Below are 16944 nucleotides of genomic sequence, written 5' to 3' on the forward strand. Positions count from 1 at the left end.
ATGTGATCATGACCAGGAGAATGTCACACTTAATTTGACAAACTATAATCCTAATTTACTCAGAAGCTAATTGTGATGTGATAATCTAGGAAAGCTAAGCTAAGGTTCACCTTAGATTATAGAATAAAAGGAATGGCAAAGAAAGGTAATTCTATATCAGAAACACTGAAACATAAAAAGAACACTATCAAAATTTGTTCATATAAATTTGAATATAATTGATGTGTATATATTTGATAAAATTGAATATAATTTTTGAAAAAATGGACCAATGAGTATGATTTAACTATGTTATGAGTAATAAAACTATGTTCTTTAATTATTATATATTTCACACCCTTCTTCAATATTAATTCAATGTAAAAACAGTGCAGGTAACACAATGGAGCGACTGTCACCCAACCATCACTTGTACAGGTGATCTTGAGGCTGAACTTCACTGAAAGCAAGAGGAGAAGCAATTTTGCTCCACTTCTGTTGTGTATAAGAAATGCCAAATAAGGGCTCATATCCTCAGTAAAGATAGTTAAATTGGTTCCTGGAAGAAAGTGGTGCTCAGTACAGAAGTCCTACAGTTCTCAGAAAGCTACTAGCACTAATATGGAACTTAAAGCAGGTCAGTGGTCCCTAACCTAATGAAAAATAACAATAACAAGAAATGGATAAACAGGGCCAATTTCTTCTTACTGTGGAACACATACTTTGTCAACAGAAGACTGAGTCATTTAAAGGCTGGATTAGCACTTAGCAGAGTTGAACAGGGCCCTTCCCAGTGAGATCTCAGTGACGTCCTCCCTTAGGAACTTTGGATGGATCCAATCTTGACACTATGGTGTTATCTCAGTTAGTGGACAGGGTTTCAACTTCTGAATGTCATTCTTAAGTTCAATTTATCTGTATTTTACAACGCCTTGACAACTTAATATATCTATATCTATATATTTAAAAAAATTTTTTTAACGTTTATTTATTTTTGAGACAGAGAGAGACAGAGCATGAACGGGGGAGGGGCAGAGAGAGAGAGAGAGACACAGAATCGGAAGCAGGCTCCAGGCTCTGAGCCATCAGCCCAGAGCCCGACGCAGGGCTCGAACTTACAGACCATGAGATTGTGACCTGAGATGAAGTCGGACGCTTAACTGACTGAGCCACCCAGGCGCCCTTCTATATCTATATATTTAGGACCAGCATGTTTCCCATTAAATAGTCACAGAGAAAACAACTGGAGAGAACCATGTCTCATAGGCCTGTCCGTGAACATTGTATGTAGGAAGATGTTTGGTTTTCTATCCATTTAATCTAGACCTTGTGTTATTGTGTTGTGGCACCTCTTTACTCAGTGTAAATATTGGCAAGATTGTTTTTCAAACTCCACTTTGGTTTTTCACTAGCAACTGCCCAGTGATTCCAGGCTTGTGTCTGGAATGTTGTTTGTTTTATTGAAAATAAATAAAATCTTTTAGCAGTTATTTTTCTTATAGTCCATCCTTATAGATAACCAAGTTTGTTTTTTTTTTCAAGTTTTTAACCTGAGAGAGAGAGAGAGAGAGAGGGAGAGAGAGAGAGAGAGAGGAGGGGGGAGGGGCAGAGAGACGGGGAGAGAGAGAATCCCAAAGCAGGGCTCAAACTCAGGAGCTGAAAGATCATGACCCAAGCTGAAATCAAGGGTCAGATGCTTAACCAACTCAGCCACCCAGGTGCCCCTAGAGAAACAAGTTTCTACTCTGAAAAAGTAAACTTACTAGTAATTATTCTTTCCAAGGGGGAGAATGAGCTACTTCCTTTGTCTCAATATCTCTTCTACTGGGGTGTACCTGTCAAACAAACCAACTATTTCAATATTGTTGAGCAATTTTGAGAACACTGGAGCATACAGCCCTACTAATTGTTGCTAGCATCTTTATTTTAGTCATGCGTTCATTCCACAGGCTACATAAGCAAGATAAAGGAGCGAAACAAGAGACTATTACACATCCATTCAGAAAACTAAAGATGACCTCAGTGCAAAAGATACCCTGTCAGTCTTTATAGTTCTAAATTTGGGACCTGATCTAAAGAAAAAAGCTTTCAGAGAAGTCAGTTGCTAGAATAAGAACAACGTGGACAAAAAAATAAAAAATTCTCTAAACCATGACTACACATGGTTTTGTATGTACTATAGGTTTTTGCTTTGTGGTCACCATGACGCTTATGTACTACAACTTATATTTATAACAAGCTATTTTAAGTGGATGACAACTTAAGTTTGAATGCATTCTAAAACTATATTTTTACTCCTTCCCCACATTTTGTGTTTTGATGTCATATTCTACATCTTTTTATTTTGTGTATCCCTTATTAATTATTGTAGTTATAGTTACTTTTACTATTTTTACTTAAGCTTCCCAGTAGCTTTATAAGTGATTAATCCTTTACATTAGACTATTCTGAATTTTATTGTATATTTACCTTTACCAGTAAGATTTATATTTTTTATGTTGTTCTGTTAGTAAAAAGTAACCTTTCTTTTCAGCCTGAAGAAGTCCCTTTAACATTTCTTGTAAGGCTGAGTTAGTGTTGATGAACCCGTTTAGCTTTTGCTTGTCTGGAAAATGTTTTATTTCTCCTTCAATTGTGAATGACAATATTTCAGGGTAGAATATTCTTGGTTGATGGTTTTTCTCTTTCACCACTTTGAATATATTGTGCCACTCTCTTCTGGGGACTGAAAACTTTCTCCTGAAAAATCTGCTGAGAGTCTTACAGAGTTTCCCTTGTATGTAACACATTGTTTCTCTCTTAATGCTTTAAGATTCTCTCCCTGTCTCTAACCTTTGACATTTTAACTATAATATGTCTTATTGTGGGTCTCTTTGGGTTCATCTTGTTTAGAAGTCATTGTAGCACCTGGACCTGGATAAATGTTTCCTTCAGGGAAATTTTCAGCTATTATTTCTTGAAATAAGTTCTCTGCTGTTTTTTTTTTTCTCTCTTCTTCTGAGACCGCTATTATGTGACTGTTGATCTGCTTCATGTTGTCACATAAACCCCTTAAGTGATCTTTACTTTTTTTCATCTTTTTTGTTTTTGGTGCTCTGATTGAGTGAATTGCAATGCCTAGTCTTCCAGGTCATTGATCCTTTCTTCTGCTTAATCTAATCTGCTGTTGAACATCTCTGGTTTATTTTTTACTTTAGCTATTGTATTCTTTAGCTCAGTGACTTTTATTTGGTGCTTTTTATGTTGTCACTCCCTGTTGAAGTTCTTACTATGTTCATCCATTCTCCTCCCAAGTTCAGTGAGCATCTTTATGACCATTATTTTGAACTCTTTATCAGATAAATGACTTATCATTGTTTCTTTCTATTTTTATTTCTGAGGTTTTAAATTGTTCTTTTATTTGGAACATATCCTTATTTCTTAATTTCCCCTGATTCTCTGTATTGGCATTTGTGCATAAGATAGAAAAGCTACCTCTCCTAGTCTTGAAGGTGTGGCCTCATGTAGGAGATGAAACTTATCATTCAAAACTGCTGTAGTTCTTGGTTATCTCTCAAATCTTTGTGCTTGTCTAAGCAGGCTCTTTTATTTTTAGTACTCCAGGTATTTGAGAGTGTGCCAAGGCCTATCAGTGTCCCAAAGGGGATGATCTCAGACAGCATCTAGATCCAGCCTGATTGGAAGCCAGACTTTCAGGGCAGCTTTTAAAGTATGCAAATATATACAGATCTTAGGGAGCACAAGTGCAAGGCTCACTAGGCACCAGAGCTCCATAATCTAGAGGTGTCCCCTGGGTGGCAGTCACAAAAATGGGGGTGCTGGATGAGTGAAAAAGCTCCTTTCTGGAAAACACCAATGACTTGAAGTGGGGCATAGGGAGAGTGCAAAGATGGCATCTACTAGCCTCTGTCTCTTGAGTGTATCTCAGTAGGTCCTTACATGTGGGCCAAGCCAGCTTCGATCTTCAGCTCCAGGATGAGCAAATAGGGCCCTTTCATAGAAATACTGGAGTGTATTTCAGTCTGATGCCTGTGTGGTGCCCTGGTGGATGGTAACTGGCCCAAACCATATTTCTGTTTGTTATTGTCCCATGGGACCCAGGAAAGTAAGCTGCTCTGGCCACCAGATCTAGGCAAACCAGGCAACAGCCACAAAAACTGGGGCACCAGAGGTAAAACCCAGGGCACCAGATAGGTGAACAGGCGCTTCTCCAGTAAATACTCGTGCTCTGGGTCAAGGCAGAGGGAGAGCACAAAGTTGGCTTCATCTCCCAAGGTCTCTGGAGAGGATTGCAGTGGGCCCTTACATGTATGTTTAATTAGAAACCTACCCCTCAGGCTGCAGTTATAAAGGTTTGCTAATTGGCCTCCTTCATACAAAGTCTGTGTGCCTCTCAATTGAATGCCTCTGTGCTGTGACCCAGGGTGCATATGTGCTAGTGGTTGAACAATCTAAGAGCCATTTCTCAGTTTACTATAGACTTGTGGATCTCATGGACCCAAGCCCAGCTGGTTTCCAAAACTACAGGTCTTAGGGGCTCATCTCCTAGGTGAAGGTGTTAAAAGTTAGGGGCTTAATGTGAACTTCAAATTCTTCACTCTTTTTGGAGAAGCTCTGGGTTTTGAGTTCCCTCCTGAATGTAGATCAATGTGCTTAAGGTTAAATTTATGGTGAAATTGTGTCTCAGCCTCTCCAGCCTGCTTTGAGGTATGGTATTTTGTTGTTGTTTGCCTTATGTTAGCAATTGTTCAGCTAGTTTTTTTTCTTTCTTTTTTAAGAAAGCATTGTTTTTTATGTAGCTGTAAATTGGTGTCCATCAGAAGAGGTGAATTCAGGATCTTCCCATATCACCATCCTGAACTGGGCTTCTATAATTTTAATAATTTTGAATTTGTTGAGACAAAATTTATGCTCCAGCATGTTGTTTATCTTGATGAATGTTACATGTACACTTGAAAGACATTTTTAGTTTTCCATCATGTAGTGTAATGTTTTAAAAATATCAATTAGGTTAATTTGATAATTAGTGCTGTTCAATTATTCGGTATACTTACTGATTTTTTAAATTTGTTTTACAATCATAAAGAAAAACATTTAAAAATCTCTATGGAAGAGGGATCCCTGGGTGACCCAATCAGTTAAGGGTCCAACTTTGTCTCAGGTCATGATCTCACAGTTTGTGAGTTCAAGTCCTATGTCAAGCTCTGGGCTGACGGCTCAGGGCCTGGATTCTGCTTCAGATCCTGTGTCTCTCTCTCTCTCTGCCCCTCCCTCACTCATGCTCTGTCTCTCTCTCAAAAATAAATACACATTAAAAAATTAAAAACAAAATCTCTATGGAAGAGAGGGGAAGATGGTGGTGAAGTAGGAGGACCCTAGGGTTGCCTTGTCCCACAAATACAACTAGATAACTATCAAATCATCCTATATCCCAGAAATCAACCCAAAGACTGGGAGAACAAGCTCCACAACTGAAGGTAGAGAAGAGGCCACATTGAAAAAGGTAGGAAATACAAAGATACAGTGTGAGACAGAAACAGATTGTGGCTGCCGAGGGGAGGGAGCCATAGTCATGTAGAGGGATGGGAGACAGACTAACACATAGTAGGTCTCATGGGAAAACGAATTTTCATAGCAATTAGCTTGGAAACATAGGGGGAGCCAAGTGGCATGGAGTCTTGCAATCAGAGAGACTTAAAGCCTGGTTTTAAAGGTCAGTGAACTTGACTTGGGTAGAGCCCAGAAAGAATTGGAGCTGCTTTTAGAGAGAGGACAGGGTAAATAGCCCATGGACACACAGTGTGGAAACAGTGATCTGAAGAGCACCTGTGGCACACTGTGGGGAGTTTATTTGTTCATCTTGGAGCCTGTCCCACAGAGGCAGCATTAACAGGAAGATCACTCTGGGAACAAAGGAAATGGCACCTGCCACCCCGGCCCCTCAGCATAAACAGGGCCACCTGAGGGTAATAGCACAGCATTGACACTTGCTACTTAACTTACTTACATCCAGCTCTGCCACCTCATGCTTTTGTGGAACTGCTCTTCACAGCCATACTTGCCTCAGTCCCAGTGGAATGGATCCCCTCACTTAGAAGACAGACCTAAACCTATACTCACACCAGGTCTTTTGAGTGGAGAATTTTGTGGAGCTTCAGTACTGGCAGTGATGTAAAAGGTCTCATTTCACAAGCAGACCAGAGCACACCTCGTTAAAATGCTCCACATTCAGCCTGGGGACCAAACACTTCCCACAACAGGCCAAGAGAATCTTTGCAGATGATTGGCCTTATAGAGGGCCAGGAGAAAACAGCAGAGCACATGCAGCACACATTGGAGGCACAATTGGAAGCATCAGGTCTTGGGGAAGAGGGGATACTACCTGGCAGGGCAGTAGAGGAGCTTTCCTTCATAGGGCTATTATGCTCAAAAACAGGAGACATAGCTGTCTATCCTAAAACACAGAAACAGGCACAGAGATTTGCAAAAATGACGAGACAGAGAAATATCTCCCAAACCAAAGAACAGGACAGGCCATGGCCAAAGATCTAAGTGAAACAGGTGTAAGTTACATGCCTGGTGGAGTATTTTAAGAAATGATCATAAGAGTACTCACTGGACTTGAGAAAAGAGTGAAGGTATAAGTGAGAACTTAATCCAGAGATAAGGAATAGCATAGCAGAGATAAAGAGCTCCATAAACAAAATGAGAAACATGCCTGATGGAAGAAGCAGAAGAACTAACTAATGACCTAGAAGACCAGAGTAATGGAAAGTGATCAAGCTGAACAAAAGAGAGAGAAAGAATTATGCAAAATAAGAATAGATTTAGGGAACTCAGTGACTCTATCAAACACAAATAACCTTTGTATTATAGGAATCACAGAAGAAGAAGAGAGAGAAAAGGGGCAGGAAATTTATTTGAAGAAGTAGTAGCTGAAAACTTCCATAATCTGGGGAAAGAAACAGATACCCAGATCCAAGAGGCACAAGAATCCCCCACAAAATTAACTAGAGCAGATCCACACCAAGACATAGTATAATTAAATCGTCAAAATGTAGTGATAAAGAAAGAAAATTAAAAGCAGCAAGAGAAATTAAGACAGTAATATACAAAGGAAAACCCAAAAGGCTATCAGCTGATTTTTTAGTAGAAAGTTTCCAAGACAGAATGCAGTGGCATGATATATTCAAAGTGTTGAATGGGAAAAAATTGAAGCCCTGAATACTCTATCCAGCAATGCTATCATTCAGTATAGGAGGAGAGGTGAAGAATTTCCCAAACAGACAAAAACAAAAGGAGTTCATGACTAGGACACTATATAATAGTAAAGGGGACAATCCAACAAGAAGATACAACAAATGTTAAATTTTTATGCACCCAACATAGGAACACACAGATACATAAAACAGTTAATGAGAAACATAAAGGAACTCCTTGACAATAATACAATAATAGTAGAGGACCTTAAAATCCCACTTACATCAATGAATAAGTCATCTAAACAGAAAGTTGACAAGGAAGCCATGGCTTTGAATGACACACTGGATCAGATGGATTTAACAGGTGTATTCAGAACATTCCACCCCAACACAGGATACACATTCTTTTCAAGTGCACATGGAATAGTCTCCAGAAATGATTACATATTAGCCCATAAAACAAGCCTCGAAAAATTCAAGAAGATCAAAGCCATACCATGCATGTTTTCTGATCACAATGCTATGAAACTAGAAGTCAACCATAAGAAAAAATCGGGAAACACCTCAAATACATGGAGATTAAATACCATGGTACTAAACAATGAGTAGGTCAACCAGGAAATAGAAGAAAAAACAAAAAAGTATATGCAAACAAATGAAAGTGAAAACAAAATGGTTCAAAAGCTTTGAGATGCAGGAAAACTGTTTCTAAGAGGGAAGTGCATAGCAATACATGCTTACCTAATGAGGCAAGAAAAATCTCAAATAAACAATCTAACGTTACACCTAAGGGACCTAGAAAAAGAACAACAAAAACAAAAACAAAAACAAAAAAAACCCACTGAAACCAGCAGAAAGAAGTAAATAATAAAGATTAGAGCAGAAAGAAGTGATATAGAAACTAAAAAAAAAAAAAAAAAAAAAAAAGAACAAATTGATGAAATCAGGAACTGGTTTTTTGAAAAACATCAATAAAATTGACAAACCTGTAGCCAGACTTCTGAATAAAAATGAGAAAGGATTCAAATAAATAAAATCACAAATGAGAGAAGAGAAATAACAAACACATTACAGAAATACAATGATAAGAGAATATTATGAAAAACTATATGCCAACAAATTGGATAACCTAGAGAAAATGGACAAATTCCTAGAAACATGTAACTACCAAAACTGAGACAGTAAGAAATAGAAAATTTGAACAGACTGATACCCAGCAAAGAAATTGAATCAGTAATCAAAAAACTCTCAACACAAAAAGTCCAGGACCAGATGGCTTCACAGGAGAATTCTATGGAACTCTTAAGGAAAAGTTTATAGTTATTACTCTCAAACCATTGCAAAGAATAGAAAAGGAAGGAAAACTTCCAAATTCATTCCATGAGGCCAGTACTATCATAGTACGAAAAACAAAAAAGACACTACCAAAAAAGAGAAGTACATGCCAATATCCCCGATGAACACAGATGCAAAATTTCCTCAATAAAATACTAGCAAACGGAATCCAACAACATATTTTAAAAATCATTCACCATGATCAAGTGGGATTTATTCCTGGGTTGCAAACATGGTTCAATATTAGCAAATTAATCCACATGATATATCACATCAATAAGAAAAAGGATAAGAAACATATGATTATTTCAATAGATGCAGAAAAAGCATTTGACAAAGTATAACATCCATTCTTGATAAAAACCCTCAACAAAGTAGGTTTAGAGGGAACGTACCTCAACATAATAAAGGTCACATATGGAAAACCCACAGCTAACATCATCCTTAGTGAGAAAAACTGAGAATTTTTTTCTCTGCTTTCAGGAACAAGATGTCTACTCTCATCACTTCTATTCAACATAGTACTGGATGTTCTAGCCACAACAATCAGAGAACAAAAAGAAATAAAAGGCATCCAAATCAATAAAAAAGAAGTAAAATTGTCACTATTTGCAGATGACACAATCCTTTGTTTAGAAAACCTGAGAGACTCCACCAAAAAACTGCTAGAAGTGATAAACGAATTTAGTAAAGTTGCAGGATAAAAAAATCAATGTACATTAATCTGTTGCATTTCTATATACAACATATATACATTTCTATATATATATATGAGGCAGCAGAAAGGAAAATTAAGAAAATAATCCCACTTACAATTGCACAAAAATAGTAAGATACCTAAGAATAAACCTAACCAAAAAGGTGAAAGTCCTGTACTTGGAAAACTATAAAATGCTAATGAAAGGAGTGGAAGATGATACAAAGAAATGGAAAGGCATTCCATGCTCATGAATTGGAAAGACAAATATTGTCAAAATGTCTATATTACCCAGAGCAACGTACACATTTAATGCAGTCCTTATCAAAATGCCAACAGCATTTTTCACAGAACTAGAACAAACAGTCCTAAAATTTGAATGGAACTCAAAAGACTCCAAATAGTCAAAGCAACCTTCACAAAACAAAGCAAAGCTGGAGACATCACAACTCTGGACATAGAGTTACATTAGAAAGCTATAGTCATCAAGACAGTATGGTACTGGCACAGAAATGGACACATGGATCAATAGAACAAAATAGAATACCTAAAAATAAACCCACAACTATATGGTCAATTAATCTTTGGCAAAGCAGAAAAGAATATCCAATGGAAAGAAGACAGTCTCTTCAACAAATGGTGTTGGGAATACTGGACAGCAACACGCAAAGAGTGAAATGGGACCACTTTCTGACACCAGACAGAAAAATAAATTCAAAATGGATGAAAGACCTAAATGTGAGACATGAAACCATGAAAATCCTAGAAAACAGGCAGTAACCTCTTTGACATCAAATGTAGCAACTTCTTTCTAGGTATGTCTCCTGAGGCAAACAACAACAACAACAACAACACAAAGGCAAAAATAAGCTATTGGGACTACATCAAAAGAAAAATCTGCACAGCGAAGGAAACATTCAACAAAACTAAAAGGCCATCTATAGAATGAGAAGATATTTACAAGTGACATATATGATAAAGGGTTAGTATCAAAAATATATAAAGAACTTATAAAACTCAACACCCCCAAACCAAAAATTCCAATTAAAATATGGTCAGAAGAGATGAACAGACATTTCTCCAAAGAAGACATCCAGATGACCAACAGACGCAGGAAGAGATCTTTGTCATCACTTACCATCGCAAATCAAAAGCACAATGTGTAAAGAGCATGTATCCACTCTTACTTTATATGATCATTTTGCATTTTCCTTTCCTCAGCTCTAAAATCAGTTATATCTCCAAGGAAGTCTGGTTCCTTTTATAAAGAATGGTATTTTAGGGTGACTTTGTCTCAGGTCATGATCTCACGGTTTGTGAGTTCGAGCCCTGTGTTGCACTCTGTGCTGACAGCTCATAGCCTGGAGTCTGCTTCAGGTTCTGTGTCTCCCTCTCTCTCTGTCCCTCCCTGCTTGCACTCTGTGTGTCTCTGTCTCAAAAATAAAATAAACATTAAAAACATAGAAAAAGAATGGTATTTCGAAAGCAATATCTATGTGGTAGGTGTGCTCATTGCTATTGAGATGTCAAAAATCTCAGACTCTATTTGTGTACACACATACACATATCAATAGCTACCTGCTTGTATTGAAAACTATACATCTATACATTTATACTATAAATGTAATATAAATGAAAACTATACATCTATACATTTTGCCTATACCTTTTTACTTATAAAAATTATAAAGCCTAACTAAAACAATGATTAAAAAAAACTATTTGAAAGAATTAGAGACCATTCAAAGTAGGCAGAATAAATGAGGAAACAGTTTTTGAAAAAAGAGACATAACATAAGTTAGGTAAGCTCAATATTTACTCAGATTCTTCCCCTGAGGGTGCTTCTTGGTTTGAAGTAGTAGATGGGAGAATGGAGCTTAAGCAAAAAAATACAGCCTTATCAGAATGAGAAGACAGAAGTCAGAGTTTGGTGCTGAGAAATTGGTTGAAATTGAGGACAGTAGGCCAAAAGGGCTGATGACTCAAAGAAGGAGCCCTATTCTATATTCCTTTCAAAACAGAATTTTAATTTGTTGTATTTCTTTTTTCTGAGATTTTCCAATTAAGTACCACAAATCTTCAAGACTCAGACTCTGACATCTCTCCTCGACTACTCAACTATTAGGAGGAATAAAATGAATATACCAACACAGGTGGGTAAAGAGGAATGAAAGAAAAAGAGTAGATGGGGAAAATAATAAAACATGCAGCAAAGTGGTAGAGTTAAATTCAACCACATTAATAACCACATTAAACAGTACCATGAAATAGTCTAATTAAAAGGCAGAAATCGCTAGATTGGGTTATATGCTTCTCACAAAAAAGTCTTTTAAGTATAAAGAGGAGTTAAAAGTTAAGGATGGAAAAAATATTGTGCATCTACTAATAAGAAAGTGAAATGGCTACATTAATATCACACAAAGAAAACTTTATAAGGATGTTACCAGAGATAAAGAGAGACATTTCATAATGAAAGAGTCAATACATTTATTTTTTTTTAATTTTTTAACGTTTTTATTTATTTTTTGAGACAGGGAGAGACAGAGCATAAATAGGGGAGGGTCAGAGAGAGGGAGACACAGAATCTGAAACAGGCTCCAGGCTCTGAGCTGTCAGCACACAGCCCGACGCGGGGCTCGAACTCACGGACCGCAAGATCATGACCTGAGCCGAAGTCTGCTGCTTAACCGACTGAGCCACCCAGGTGCCCCAAGAGTCAACACATTTAAAAGACATATAATTTAAGGGTAAATATACCAACAGCTGGTATGTATTCATTGTTTTCTATTCCACATGGAAGATATGTCAAAATATACCACATATATTGGCATTGAAAACATTTCAATGACTTTAAATAAATTTAAGAAGCAATGATGAAACTGGACAAAGTTGTCAGACTCTGGAAATTGATGAAAGGACAAAAAATTGGGAAACATTTAACAAGGGAATCTAAACTGAATCATAATAACAGTGGAAGTCTGTAGTATTTTAGCTAGAAGTTTCTTTGAACTGCATCCTGTCCCAAATCCATTTGGTGCTGCAGAATTTCTACCTAGGTTGGCAGCCAGGCCATGGGATATGGCAACCCCTCTGCTCTGGCAGAGGGATCTGACATTATTTGGGAAAGAGCATGAAAAAAAACCAATGTCTTGGGATGTTACAGAGAAAACAGTAGAGATCTTAGGGGCAAATAAACAAGGAAGATGAACATTTCAATTAGCTTGAGGTCACAATGCCAGTTGGAGCAAGCAATAAAATGGCAGAGCAATCAGAAATTTAATAGGGGGTTCCAGGGAGTAAGACAGCCAATGAGAATCTTGCTAAAATACCACTTATCCCTGATGGTCTGGAAGTCTGTGCACATGAGCTTGGATGTGCATGCTCAGGAGGGACCAGATAGTGTCCTAGGAAGCTACTCATCCCTGGCTGAATGTAAGGCTCTGAGAAAGCAGAAAGTAAAAAATAGGACACATCTGTAAACTCCCTGAACTTTGAAAACATTTTCCAACTCACACTCAGATCCAATAGCAACACCTTATTAGCTCAAGGTGTTTAAGCAGAACCTCTGATCCATCATTGTTGCCATTGGGTTGTAGTGACACATGGGTGACGCTAGGAAGGGAAGCTTAAAACTAAGAAAGGAATTATAATAGAAACATAGCAAGGACAGCATAGTCTTCACACTGTGGGGAAACAGACTACAGAATTAGCCCAAGCATGTCACTAAAATAGAAAGTAAACAAGCATCAAGAACATTCATTCCTGCTGGGTGGGGAATCGGTATTTAGAGTTTTAATGCAACATATTACTGAAAATTTTTTCAACAACAAAAAAGGCAAAATAGAAAAGAAAGAGCATAGTGTTACCCACACACACGATAAAAAAAAAAAAGTCAACAGAAGCAGTCTCTGAGGGAGCCCAGATGTTGGCCCAATAAAGTCTTCAAAGAAATCATTTAAATATGTTCAAAGAACTAAAAAAAAAAAAAAAGACTTAAAATGTTAAAGGAAAGCATGTGAAAACTACTCATCAAATAGATAACATCAACAAAATGATGTAAATTATTTTTAAAAAGATCCAATTGGAAATTGTACAGCTGAAAAGTAGAGTAATTGGAATGAAAAATTCAACAGTAGATCTGATCTGAAGGAGGATATTGGCAGGAAGCTTGAAGATAGGTCATTGGAACTTACCTCAATTTGAAGAATAGAGACTAAAGGAATGAAGAAAAACATCATTAGAGACATGTGGGTAGTCATCAAGTATACCAACATACATGAAATGAAATAGAGAAAGGAGAAGAAGTAATGCCTGAAAAGTTGTCAAATTTCATAAAAGACAGTGATCTACATATCCAGGTAAAATAAACACAGAGATCCACATCTAGGCACATCATAGTCAAACCTCTGAAAGCCAAAGGTAAAGAGAAAATCTTGAACACAGTAAATGACTCAAATGTGCAAGGGAATCCCAATAATATGAACAACTAACTCTTCATCAGTAATACTAGTGGCCTGTAGAGAGAGAGAGATTTGATGTATTTCAAGTGCTGAAAGAAAAAAAGAACCCTTATCAAACCAAGAATATGATATCCAGTGAAACTATCCTTTAGAAATGAAGGTGAAATGAAGATGTTTCCAGCTCAAGAAAGGCTGAATTTGTTGCTAGCAAATCTGCCTTACGAGTTCTTGAAATTAAAAACAAGTGAAAGCAGATGGAAGTGTTAATCCGCATGAAGAAACACAGAATACTGGTAAAGGTAATTATAAAAATGTATACATATATTTCTTTTTCTAAAAAAACATTTTGCTGAGGTATTATTGGCATACAAAGACTGTATTTATTTAATACACGCAACATGATGTTTGGAAATAAGTGTACATTTGTGAAACCATCATCACAATCTATGTCGTAAACATATCTAGCATCTCCAAAAGCTTCCTCCTGCCCTTTTGATTGATTAATAATAACAATTATTATTGTCACTTCATGACAAAAACAGTAAGAAATATCCTGTTACATTTTTACCATAAGAAATATCCTGTTAACACATTTTAAGAATATAATACCGTATTATAAACTAATGGGAATATTATACAGTAGATCTCTAGGACTTATTCATCTTGCATAACTGAAACTTTGTACCCTTTGACCAATACCTCCCCATTTCTTCCTCCCTCCAACCCTGGAAACTACCATTTAACTCTCTGCTTTTATAAGTTTGACTAATTTAGATTCCTTATAGAAGTTGTATTATAGTATTTGTCTTTCTGTGTTTGGTTTAGTTCACTTAGCAGAATGTCCTCCAGGTTTATCTGTGTTGCCACAAATGCAAGATATCTTTCCTTTCTTTTAAGGCTGAAAAGTGTTCCACTGTGTATACTTACCATATTTCCTTCATCCATTTATCCATCAATGGACAGTTAGGTTGCTTCCATATCTTGGCTGTTATGAATCATGGCACAATAAACATGGGGGTGCAGGTATCACTGCAAGATCTTAACTTAAATTTCTTTGACTATATATATCCAGAAGTAGGATTGCTGGACCGTATGGTAACTCTATTTTTAATTTTTTGAGAAATCACCTTACTTTTTTCGATAATGTCTGCACCAATTTGCATTCCCACCAACAGTGTACAAGGGTTTTCTTTTCTCCACATCCTCATCAACACTTGTTATCTGTTTATTTAATAATAGGCATCCTAACAGATGTGAGGTGATATCTCATTGTGGTTTTATTTTGCATTTCCCTGATGATTAACGATACTGAGCATCTTTTCAGATACCTGTTAGTTTCTTTTCTCTTTTTCAAATTTTAATTTAAGTTCCAGTTAGTTAACATACATAACATTAATCTCAGGTATAGAATTTAGTGATTCACCACTTACACACAACACCCAGTCCTCATCACAAGTGCCCTCCTTAATACCTGCCCCCCATTTAGCCCAGCCCCCCACTCCTCTTCTCCAATAACCCTCAGTTTAGTCTCCATAGTTAACAGTCTGTTTTGTGGCTTACCTCTCTTTTCCCCCACTATGTTCATTGGTTTTGTGTCTTAAGTTCCATATATGAATGAAATCATATGGTATTTGTCGTTCTTGACTGACTTATTTCACCTAGTAAAATACTCTTTAGCTCCATCCACATCATTGCAAATGACCAGATCTCGTTCTTTTTGATGGCTGAGTAAGAGACACACGCACACGCACACACACACACACACACACACACACACACACACGCATATATACATACATACCACATCTTCTTTATCCATTTATCAGTCAATGGACAGTTGGGCTCTTTCCATAATTTGGCCATTGTTGATCATGCTGCCATAAACATTGGGGTGCATATCTCCCTTTGAATCAGTTTTTTTTTGTATCCTTTATGTATATACCTAATAGCTTTTCTTAATTTAGGCAAACAACAATAGTTATAAAATTGTATTGCTGGATTTATAACACATAAAGTAACATATATGACAACAATAGCAGAAAGGCGTAGAGGTAGGAATGGGACTATACTGGAGGAAGGGAACAATACTAGAATGAATTGAATACCAGAGCTAGTAAATATGTAAGCTACTATAAAAACTACTAGAAATGTTATTCTTTTCCTTTTTTAACCTCTTTAATAGAAAAAAGATCATAGAAAGCAATTCTTATAATGTTTAATTGTTGAGCTTGTAACATATGTTGATAATATATGTGACAATAATCACACCAGAGAGACAACAGGGTGCATGAAAGTATATTGGTGCAAAAGTTTTAGTAGTTTGCTGGAATTCAATTAGTATTAATCTGAAGATTGCAATAAATTAAGATGCATATTGTAACTCTTGTAGAAACATTAAAAATAGCTTTAAAAATGTTAAAACATCAACCAAAAATTAAAAATGGCATACTATAAAAATCTATTTAACAGAAAAAGGGCAGTAAAGAGAAACAAAGCAACCAAAAAGTCATGAGATAGAAAAATAATTATAAGTCCATCCATATAAATAGTTACATTCAATTTAAATAAATTAAATAACCAAAAGGCAGACACTTTCAGATTGATTAAAACACATGATCCAGTGATATGCCATTCATGAGAACAAACTTTGGATCCAAAGATATACATAGTTTGAAAGTTAAGAATAGAAAAAGATATTTACAGAAACAGTAATCATGAGAGGTTGAGTGACTACATTAATATAAGACAAAAAAAAGAGTTTAGTTACACATATTATTAAAGATGAAGAGGGACACATCACAACGATAAAAGGGTCAATTTCTCAAGGTGATATAAAAATTATTAACATATATACAATTAACAACATATCCCCCAAATATATGAAGCAAATTCTGACCGAATTGGAAGAAGAAATAGACAATTCAACAATAATAGCTGACGATCTCACTACACTGCTTTCAAAATTGATAGAACAAGTAGTCAGAAAATCAGCAAAGATATAGACAATTTTAACAATGCTATCAATTGACTTGATCTTCTTTATATATATCACATCTTCTTTATTCATTCATCAGTTGATGGACATTTGGGCTGTTTCCACAATTTGGTTATTGTTGATAGTGCTGCTATAAACACTGGGGGGCATGTGCCCCTTCAAATCAGCATTTTTGTGTCCTTTGGGTAACTACCTAATAGTGAAATTGCTGGGTGGTAGGGTAGTTCCATTTTTAATTTTGTAATTAAATGCTTAAATGCTTTCTCTGCATCTAT

General features: G+C 36.4%; 1 long non-coding RNA gene across 1 annotated transcript in view; it reads left to right on the top strand.

Annotated features, from left to right (window-relative positions):
* LOC128315771 (uncharacterized) overlaps positions 1-16944 on the top strand; it is a 77232-nt gene that overhangs the window by 53370 nt on the left and 6918 nt on the right. The window lies entirely within an intron of this gene.

Source organism: Acinonyx jubatus, chromosome B2 (assembly GCF_027475565.1).
Source record: "Acinonyx jubatus isolate Ajub_Pintada_27869175 chromosome B2, VMU_Ajub_asm_v1.0, whole genome shotgun sequence".
Taxonomy (NCBI): domain Eukaryota; kingdom Metazoa; phylum Chordata; class Mammalia; order Carnivora; family Felidae; genus Acinonyx; species Acinonyx jubatus.